This window comes from Equus caballus, chromosome 29 (assembly GCF_041296265.1).
Source record: "Equus caballus isolate H_3958 breed thoroughbred chromosome 29, TB-T2T, whole genome shotgun sequence".
NCBI lineage: Eukaryota > Metazoa > Chordata > Mammalia > Perissodactyla > Equidae > Equus > Equus caballus.
In genome coordinates this window covers 25,419,068-25,430,558 of record NC_091712.1, presented here as the reverse complement: position 1 = coordinate 25,430,558, position 11,491 = coordinate 25,419,068, and positions in this window count along the sequence as shown.

Here is an 11,491-nt window from a genome sequence, read left to right as displayed (position 1 = left end):
TTGTTTGAGAAGCACAAGTCTACTGCAGCTGACAAACCCCACTGCCCACAGGGCCACACACCCCATCAACACAGTCCTGCCTTTGAGTGCACCCCAACCCACTGAGGTGTACACAGTCACCCCACTGCAGAGACCTCACACACTCCACCAACTCAGACCTGTCCCTCATGCATGCCCTGCCCTGCAGAGATGGACCCACTCACCCAGCTGCAGAGTTTCCAGGCACCCCACTTATGCAGGCCTGCAAGTTCCTTGAGGGCTTGCTTTTGAGTGGGGCCAGTCCCTAGAGTGGACTTCCTGCCCTGGCTGAGCTGGATTAAATTGATGTTCTAGTGGGAGGGGCAGACCCCTGGGCTAACAGGCCAGTGGAAGAACTCCAATGGCGTCTTCCAGTGTCTGTGTCAGCACGCCTATACTAGGTCACAATAATGGCTCCTGTCAATGTCTCAGTCTCCGGGGAGGTCTCACCTCTCACTGAGATGCACCAAGAGCCCATCAAATGAATCTCTTTTCACCAAAGGACTATGCATCCTTCTTTCTGGTGATTTTAGGTTGCTTCCCAAAACAAGGGAATTTGTGCATGGGCCGTTTAAGAGCAGGCTTTTTTCCCCTCTTATGTCCAATAGCTTTTCTGGAGTTATTCCTGTTGTAGTTAATAGCCGGCAAAGCCAGATATTATGACTCTTGTCTCAGTTGTGCTGAGTCCAAAAGCTGCTTATTATGGCAATGCTCCCCCACTCAGATCCCCTGCTCCTCCAGGGAAGGCTGCATACCTTAGGACTGCTCCCCACTGGCCATGAGGCACTGCAGCTCAAATGGGGCTTTTTTCTCTTCAGAAAGGAATTTCCCCCCCTTCCACCTTGGTCAGCACTGTCCCTTCTTGTGGGGGTTCTTTTTATCCAGTTTTCAGTTATCTCTCAGGGGTAATTGTTCCAAGAGTAGTTGTAAATTTGTTGTGTTCATGGGAGGAGGTGAGTTCAGAGTCCACCTAGGCCACCATCTTGACACCATCTTCTTTTATTTTTAAGAAAGTTTTTTCTCTGATTTTTAAATGTTGTACGTAAAGTCATACAATACAGAAAAGTAGAAGAAGCAAAACGTTATCCATAACCTTACCCGTCTAGAGAGAACTTTTAATAACATATAACATAATATGAAATGTAATAAAATCAAATATAAATAAAATATAAATATAACATAATAGAAAATATTTAGAAAATAAAATAAAAAGGCTATTTTAGAAAATTAAAGAAATATTTGTGTACTACAAAAAGCCACAGTTAGACAAACAAACAAAATGCAAATTTCACTGAACTGCATAAAATGAAAAGTGAAGTTTTTTTCCCAAGTCAATCCTGGCTCAATAGGTGATTCCCAAGTCAACAGATGGCTCTTTTCCTTCTTTTTTAAAAAAAGTTTTTCTAGTTGTTAACATTATACCTTTAAATAAAACATTTAATACACTAATTCTTTTTTTCTTTCAATTTAATTTTTCCTTTCAAATAACTTGCATTCAGCAAGTCACACACAAATCTTAAGTTGGCTCAAAGAAATTGTACGTACGTCTACAACCATGTCACCGCTAACTGCTACCCAAATCAAGCTACGGAACAGTTCAGCTCCTAGGAAGTTCTATCTTATCCACTGCCAGTCAGTACTGTTCCCTCAAAGATAATCACTCTTCTCCCTCATCAACCTAGATGAGTTTTGCAAGTGTTTGAATGTTATGTAAATGGAATCATATAGTATATACTCTTTTCAATCAGATTTCTTTCATTCAACATAATGTGCATAAGATTCATCCATGTTTTAAGTTTATCAGTGGTTTGTTTTTCATTGCTGTATAGTATTCCATTATATGACTATATCACAATTTATTGATCCACTATATTTTTGATGTACATTTGGTTGGTTTCCAGTTTTTGCCTATTATGAATAATATGACCATTCTTGAACATGTCTTCTTGTGGGCATAAGCACTCATACATCTTGTGCATATAATAATGAATTCAATTTATCAGGGTTTTTTTGGTCCTTATAAGAATTCTTTATCTGCCCCAAAGTCATGAAAATATTCTCTCATGTTTTCTTGTAGAAAACTTGTGTTACCATTCACATTTGAGTTTAAGATCTATCCTGAATTAATTCTTGTGTATGAGTGAAGTAGAGGTCAAGAATATTTTTTTCCTTCCAAGTACGTATCTACTTGATGCAGTATCATTTATTGAAAAGAATATCTTTTCCCCACTAAGTTGTAGTAAATAAGTCACCTCTGTCATTAATGTTATATGTATAACCTGTTGCTGGATCCTCGTTGCATTCCGTGTATCTATTTGATTATTTGTACATTACTGCCACACTCTTAATCACTGTAAATTTATAAGCATTGACATCTGGCAGTTAAAGTCTCCTACCTTTGTTCTTCCTCAAGATTCTCCTGGCTCTTATTGGTCCTCTGTATTTCTAGAAAAATTTTAAAATCACCTTCTCAATTTTCACAAATAACCTGCTAGAATTTTGCTTGGGAGTGAATTGAATTTATACATCATTTTGGGCAGAATGGACACCTTAAGAATCCATCAACATGATGTTATCGCTCCATTTAAAAATATTATCTTTAATTTCTTTCAGCAATGTTTCACACATACAGTGTAAAGATCTTGTGGTTCTTTTGTTTAGATATGTTCCTTGGTTTTTGACGGGTTTTTTTGTGCTATTTTATATGGTATTTCTGAAATTTTTATTTTCTACTTTTTTTCTAGTATACAGAAGTAAAATTGATTTTTCTATGTTTACCGTGTACTTGCAACCTTGCTAAACTCTCCCATTTATTCTAATAATTTGTTTGTAAATTCGTTTGCACTTTCTCTGTACACATCATGTCACCTACAAACAACGACAGCCTCATGCCAAGAACTGAGAAGGGTCTGAGTTTTACTCTACCTGCAGAGTAACAAGTTAGCTTGCCACTATTTCTTGCATGCTGACAAAGACACAAGACTCCTGGGTCAAGATGAAAGACTTTTACTCACAACAAAAGCAGTATTTAGAGTGTCAGCATGTTTGTGTCAGTTCCAAGCCTCAATTTGCACAGCGCAATGCAGATGGGCCTAGATACACACGCAGTGGGTCATGTTACAAGAGGAACACTGAGCTTGAGGAACCTTCTGTTTTATAGCATCCAGTAAGCACGACTTCTCCTTATCCCAGAAGCAGACATGATCTCATTCCTCAAGGTTGCTTGCTGCAAGTACACCCCTAAGGAGTAGTCAGGGTCCTGCATTCTTGGCATACTCAGCGAGATGTGTGGGAACAGGAGAGGCCCGGGTAGGAGTGTCTTCCAACACTATACACCCCTCAGTTTTGCATCATTTTGGCTTCTGGCCTGACCAGGGCCCCCTGGACACGGGCACGTTGTGTTCACTGGCAGGCCTTACTTTGGGTTTGATGGGCATCAGCCACCAGGAGGCAAGCTGCCCCATCTCAAGCCCAGATGCTGAAATAAGGATAACCATTAATTGGCCAATAGAGGATTTGCCTGGATGTCTTTCGGGGCAAAGCTGCCTAGCCCTTTTGTCTCTTCTATTATTCCTTGTGAGGGTCTGGAGTTATTTCAAACTGCTTTGCCTTTTTTGAGGCCCCTCCCCATTCTAGGAGTCCCGACAGGCAAATAACTCTTTAGAAAGCAGCTCTAAGGCCCCTGTTTTGCCAAAGCAGGATGCTCTGGAAGGAGGGGAGAGCAGGGCAAGGGGCAGGGGTCTTCCTGCCTCAGCTGTTCCAAAGGCAGTCCCTCAATTAATCACCCCTGGGTAGCTGTCAGCCCTCTCCCACTCTTTCTGTTTGTCGGGGAGCTGTGGACTGGAGCTGTCTTGGGAAAGGGTGCTTCGGGCTGCTGTTTTATTCTGCTCTGTTTTCTTGAAGCTTCCTACCCTGCTGCTTCCTCATTCAGGATTTCCTCAAACTTCCTGTTCTAAGGTGACTTCCCTTCTTGTTTTCTCTGTTATGTTTTCGTTTCTTAAAAAAATAAATTATTCCTGCTATTTCAGCGGGACCTTGGGAGACAGGAGAAGTAAACAGGAACTCTCATTTCTGTGTCTGGAAGCCTATAATTTTTCAAAGACTCAGCATCATAAAAAGAATACCAGGAGGTTCCTCTTTCTTCTGCCACACCTCTCCTCCTGTCACCTTCCCTCTCTCCCTCTCTCTATTTCCATACACTCAGCCCTTAGGCAAACTGCAGGTCAACAAATAATAATTTTATTATTAAAATAAAAGGCAGACAGATTAGAGGTTATTTTAAGGATGTTCATTCCCTCACTCCTTTGTTGATTCAAAAAGCGTTTGCTGAGTGTCTTCTCCGTGTCAGGCAATACTGTAGGCACCAGGAATAGGAAAACCTGTAAATCCCTAACTTCCTAGGGGTCTGAAGACCAGTGAGAGAGAAATAGGCAAAGAAAAAACAGGCAATGGATAAGTGTCATTTCACATTATGTACTCCTTACAAGGGGAAACTGGGGTAAGCGAGTGACTCTGACCAAGGAGGGTGAGCGGGAAAAGGATCCACTGAGAAGGTGGGGAGTGAAGGCTTCCCCATGGGGTCATGTACCAGCTCAGCCTCAAAAGTACAACAGACAAAGGGGGAGGGTACCTCATACAGCATGACCCATACAGAGGCAGAGACGTGAGATGACGTGGCAAGTTCGGGGATGTTCTGTTTCCAGATCTCAAATGTGTACAGGGAAAGGTGGGAGCAAGCAGGCCTTCAAGGGCACGATGAGTCACCCTAAAGAGTTAGAACTTGGCCAGTGTTTCCAAAAGGGTGGTACAAAGATGATTTTAGTTCATGCATATGTTAGAAACATGAACAGACACATCAAATCCATGAATTGCAAATATTAACACTTAGGGCAAAGCTAGGAGGTAAGGCTGCTGGGATCCACCTTAAGCAGGCCAAGGTACAGGTGAGTGCTCAGACATGCTCAGAAATGTTCTAGGGGCCAGCCTGGTGGCACAGCGATTAAGTTCTCACGTTCTGCTTCGGCGGCCAGTGATTTGCTGGTTCAGATCCCGGGTGCGGACATGGCACTGCTTGGTAAAAGCCATGCTGTGGTAGGTGTCCCACATATAAAGTAGAGGAAGATGGGCATGGATGTTAGCTCAGGGCCAGTCTTCCTCAGCAAAAAGAGGAGGATTGGCGGTAGTTAGCTCAGGGCTAATCTTCATCAAAAAAAAAAAAAGAAACATTCCAAGCCTTCAGCAACCACCAAGCTTAGACAAAATAGAAAAAAGAACACACTAGTAATATTGAGGAGCTTGAAACAAGAAAGGAAAAATAAAGGAGGGATGGGTAATCTCTCTCTCTACTCCTGAATTCATTTTCTTATGTCCTGTGTATTTGTTAGGGTTCGAAGGATTTGGGGCTGCTAAGGAAAAAGGCACAATCACAAGAGGATAGCATGCAACAAGCTGTGTGGGGAAGTCCCGCACAGCAGGGTTCTGTCCAGAGGTTACAGTGTGGGGGCCCACCACCCAGAAGGAGAAGACAACAAGGGAGCTCCCAGGGGAGGGAAGCCAGAGAGTGTCTAGATGTCTACTGAGTCAGCAACTTACATGGCAGGGAGTCACTGAGTCAGAGAGCTCCAAAGGGACAGCCATCACAGCTTGGGGTCTTATAACCACAAGACTGTTGTACCAATGACAGCAGGTGAGGTTTCCCAGGGTATGCAAAACAGGTGGGCCCTAAATGTGTTAGAATCTGCTTATTTGGGCTACTTTTTAAATAACAATGTGTAAAAATTGGAATTTGGCATCAGTGGGCTTTTGAGCTCAGGAGACTCAGCCCGCAGAGAAGAAATGAGCAATGGAGGGGCCAATCCACGGTGGTCATCTTTGGCTCATTTATGCAACAGTATTTTTTCATTGAGTTCCTGAATCCTGCAGTTTGCAAATATGATTTATAGCCATGTGTTCAAGTGAACAAACTCATGTTACAACAAAACAGTTCAGCTCTCCTTTGAAGTTGTATTTCTTTTCATTTACTATAATTCAAAGTAAACCCAAACGATTTAATTTTATTTGGCTTCAGAACAATTTGCGCAGAGTTTAAACTAAGGGGCTGGTTTGGCAGTTAAGAGCACGGATTGGAGTCAGAAAGACCTGAATCCAATGTCTGGCTTTACAACCTAGGCCACTTCTATCTGCCTCAGTGTCCTCAAATGTCACGCGAGGATAATGGTGTCCACTCCATTGTGACTATAGGATTAAATAAGGTGATGCAGGTGGAACAGGATGCTAGACTCTTCTGGCCTGGATGTCAACTGAGAGGACTACACAGTGGAAATCAGAACACCAACGTGGGTGAGAGACAAGACTCCCCTGACCCCACCAAGTGCAGAACTTACGGTGGGGACACAGGAGGTGTTATCAATGACTCTCAAACTCCCTCACCCACCTACAGAACAAGGGCTAAAGTGTGGAAGAGAATTTTGCTGGGAGATTGTTGAAACAATCTCTTTGGAGGGGGTGGCTGCAGAGTTTGGAGTTCCTAATCCATCGCTTTGCATGGAGGGGTAAGGGTGTCACTTTCTAACGTGTTTAGCGGGGCGGGTGGGAGCAGGTTTTACTGGAACCCCGTGGAGAACACAGAACTGTTTCCTGCAGTTGCGAAACAAAAAGAACTGGGCCAGACCTTTGCTTACGTGGACTGAGGCAAATCTGCACCGCCCAATACAGGAACCACGTTTCTGGCTACTGAGCACTGGAGAGGTGGCTAGTCTGAAACCGGATGTACTGTAAGTGTAAACTACATGCCAGATTTCAAAGACTTAGTATGAAAAAATGTAAAAATGTTTCACTATTAATTGTATATTGATTACACATTGAAATTGTAATATCTTGCATAGAGTTCACTTTTTAAAACAAATGTGGGTGGCTACTAGAAAATTTAAAATTACATACGTGGCTTGCATTATACTTCAATTGGACTGTGTCATCTTAGCCCTCACTGTGCATGTTTTCCTCTTACTTGTAAAATTACTCAGATTTTCAAACAAGTCTCGTATCTCCTTCAAAATATGGCATTCTCAGCAAGACAAATTCTCTGTGGTGTGATAAATGCGGGCTCCTCAGAGGAGCAGAAAGGAGAATGCCGTTGCAAATTCCAGCGACACCTGTATTTTCTCTGAATATCTGCCACCAAATGCAACCAACGTCTCATCTTACGTGAAATGAAAATGAAAATTGCATGGACTAACTTGTGGACGAGAAACGGAGTGAAGCTTTGATTAATATATTGTAGCAAGCTTTCAAATACTTGTGCTTGTTCAAATATCTGATTTTAAAAATTGACACAAAGCCAATGTGTACTTTGTGGCTAGCAAATAGTTTTAACTCAGACCATATATGAAGGCTTGGAAGTTCATTGCTTACTGGGGTATTCTAGTATTCTAGTATGGAGGCCCGTCTTTCTCTGTCTTTGTGGTTCCTTCCCTTTGGATGTCCACTGCTGTTGGTCACAGGGGAGGCTGTCCATCTCAGAGTGGAACATGGAGTAAAAGTTGAAGGTCCCTGTCACTATGCAGTTCACTGAAGCTCCCTCGAGCAAGATGCCACAGTGGCGGTGTCAGGCTAGCCTTGCTTCAAGGTGACGTTACTGTCTCAGGAAGTGGTAAGGATTCAGGTCCTGGCAGGGGATAAAGCTTCCACACGGGACACCTCTGATGGGCAAGTCCCTCTTCAGAACTCTCCGGCAGTTGTTCAAGGCTGTTTCGGCTTGAATTTGACTTCTCTATTCTTCTTCCTTTCTTTCCTCTCCCCAGATGTTAACCCCAAATAAATATCTTGCACCCCAAATTCAGTCTCAGTGTCTGCTCCTGGAATACCCAACATCTGACATCCCCCTGCAACCTGAGATAGCGTCTCACCAGTGACCCCATTCCCACATCCCATAGTCCTCCAGTCCTTGTCTTAGGGTCCGAAAGGGGATAGCAGACTGGGGACAGGAGAAAGCTAGTAACTGCCTCATCTCCCTTCCAGACCCCTCTGTGCACACACTAGGAGTAGGATATGGTGTCTGCCGAGCTGGTGGCTGGCATGGAGAAGAGGTGATTGGGAAGCACGTCTGGGTGCTCCGGCGATGCTGACCATGCTACTTTTTCTTGCTACTCACTTGGGGCAAAGGCCTGCTCCAAGTGTTCAAAAATGCAGCTTTCATGATGTGAGCATTTCCTTCTCTGGCCCCTGGTCCCTACAGGACAGCTCTCTGTGCGTCCCTGAAGGAGTAGCCAAGCCCTCAGGTGAAGCCTACAAGCCCCATCTCTAACTCCCCCTCTCCTGCCCAACCCCTCCCAACATCCTTGAAGATGGCACAGACCCCCCACCCCAGCACCCTGAGTCACCCCCCCCTCCTTTCCCCGTTCCCTCACGTGGCTTGGCCTTCAACACGTTCTCCGAAGCTTCCTCAGGACAGCAGTGCCTGATGAATGCACTGGGGAGAGAGCCAAGGAAATGTTTAAAGTTCTGTCCTGTGATACAGATTTGGGAGTGGTGGCAAGAGGAGGTCCAGACTCTGGAAAATAACACTGCCCGCTACTCTCTCCACTCTCGGGGCGTCAGATTGGCTGCCGTTATCCCTCTGCTCTGCTGATTAATAGTTGCCTATTCCTTAGCACATTGACAACCATAAATATTTATTTTAAAATACAGAACTTGGCCATGAAAGAATTGGAGAAACGCATTATTTCCTATCCAGCCAGATCATTTGCCCATGGATATTTATGTCCTGATTGGGAAAGTGAAGGGACTCACCTGTCTTACAATAACAAAAAGGGAGATTTGCTCAATTATATCCTCAGGGGAGTTGTGGGGAGAAGAAGGCAGAGGGCAGGAGCTGCAGCTAGAGCTTACTAGCTGGAGGTTTGCAAAGTCCAGGGACCCTCCCGGCCCCTGAAAGAGGAGCTGAGGACGGAGAGCCCAGGCTGCCAACGAGAGCCTGGCTGCGTGTGAAATGCAAACATCTTCGTTGTTTTTCCACGCTGGCTAATTAAGATAATTCTGTTTGAGGTTACAGCTCCTGGCTCGACTCTAAGAGGCCTGCTCTTATTTCTTGACTCTGTGCCCACACTTTGTAGGTTTGCTGCATGGCCTGTCTGGCTGGGTGACTCTGGACAATGTTGCCAGGCTCGTGCAGCAGTGAAAGAGGCAACTGTGTACATGCAGAAATTGCACAAAAGTGGCAGCATCTCTCAGATCACAGACATTATGATTTTTCCAAAGACCCCAAAATGAAGGCTTAGTTTGGAGAACCTGGGGACTTTCTGCGTAGATGTGATTTGGGTGTCACCTCCTGGGGAGCTGAGGGTTGAAGAGATCACTTCACAGAGCCCCTGTGACCCTTCTGGTTTACACTGATTTTTTTTTTTTTTTTTGAGGCAGATTAGCCCTGAGCTAACTACTGCCAATCCTCCTCTTTTTGCTGAGGAAGACTGGCCCTGAGCTAACATCCATGCCCATCTTCCTCTACTTTCTACGTGGGATGCCTACCACAGCATGGCTTTTGCCAAGCGGTGCCATGTCCGCACCCGGGATCCGGGCCAGCCAACCCGGGGCCGCCAAGAAGCGAAACATTCGAGCTTAACCACTGCGCCACCAGGCCGGCCCGATGGTTTACACTGATTTTAAAGCTGTGTTTTGGAATTAAGTCTTTGGGGTTGCTCTAGCCACAGCCCTGCTTGAAGCCAAACATCGCACAGACGTTAGGAAGAGGTGCTGTCACAGTGGAAAGGCAGGATTGTTACCTCTTGTCCCCAAAGCTCTTCCACACCAAGATGATCTGTCCCGCGCTCAGGGTGCAGAATTCAGGGTTTTCAACCAGACACCAATGAGCATCCAAGCAGAGTGAAAGATGCTTCCCAAACTGGTACAGCCACTACGGAAAAACCATATGGAGGTTCCTTGAAAAGTTAAAAAATAGAACTAGCATCTGATCCAGCAACCCCACTTCTGGGTATACATCCATAGAAGACGAAATCGTTATGTCAGAGAGATATCTGTACTCCATGTGTACTGCAGCGTCATCCACGGTAGCTAAGGTATGGAAATAAGCGTCCGTCAGTGGATGCCTGAATGAAGCAGACGTGGTATACACACACAATGGAGTATCATTCAGCCATGACAAAGAAGGACATCTTGCCATTTGTGACAACATGGATACACCTTGAGGGCATTATGCTAAGTGAAATAAGTCAGATGGAGAAAGATAAATACTGCATGGTATCAGTTATATGGGGAAGATTAAAAAAAAACCCGAAACACCAAATTCATAGAAACAGAGAATAGAAAAGGGGTTGCCATGGGCTGGAGGGTGGGGGAAATAGGGAGAGGATGGTAAAAAGGTGCAAACTTTCAGTTATAAGGTAAATAAAGTCTGAGGATCTAATGTAAAACCTGGTGACTATAATTGACAGCACTGGATTGTATAATTGAAAAATAGAGAAATAAAAAACCAAAGATGCTTCCCAAGATGCCTGCCGGCAGGAACACCACCAGGCTTTTTACCTGAAATAGCAAAAAAGCCGTTTACCCAACTGGTCTCTAACTACCCCAGGTAACCTCGGGGATTCCTGGTACCCAGGTCCCTCATCTGCAAAACAGCAATAATGACGACAATACGGACCTCCTAGGGGCTGCTGTGAGGAGCAGATGAGATGACACAGAAGACTGTTGAGAATTGCATCTGGCACCGTCGGCTATTTATAGTACTTATCACCCTTGCTGTTATCCAGCATTTGCAAATGACAGTGGTCACGATGTGTGATCTAAATCTGGTCAAAAGCTTCATTATCAATATTTAAGAGGTATATGTTAACTAATCATGCCTTTTAACGCTTCACTACCAGATAACCAGAAAGCCACATACTTGGACAAATTATTTTGACTGCCTATATTTGATTATTTCTACTCCACCTTATTCTACCAAGGATTTGAAACCACATATGTATAATGAAACATGTTTTTAAAATTCATATCCAGGGAAAATATAGATAGGGAGGTAAAACTTATATATACATATTTTTATATATATTTTATATACAACATATAATTTATATATGTTTTTATATATTTTATATATAATATATAATTTAAATTATGTAATTTAGTTAAATCCTAAATAAAATGGAGTGTGAAAAAAATAGTACACAGGAATGATGGACATAAGGTTTGGATGCAAACTTGCTTCTAAGTTTCCTAGAAACCAAAGAAAAAAGAGAGATATGGTTAGCTCCATATCCACTTTGTCCAAAAGAAGAAAGCACACCAGTTCTTCAGGAAAACAAACAAATAAGTACATAAAAAGCTTTTCCTGACACTTGGGTATTGAAAAAAAGATTTTGCCTGGTTTTTCATATGGAAATACTGAGAACTGCTGTGGTTGATGCCCTCACCACATCTGGACAAAGAAAGGAGTAGCTGATTCAGTGTGAGATGAATATAA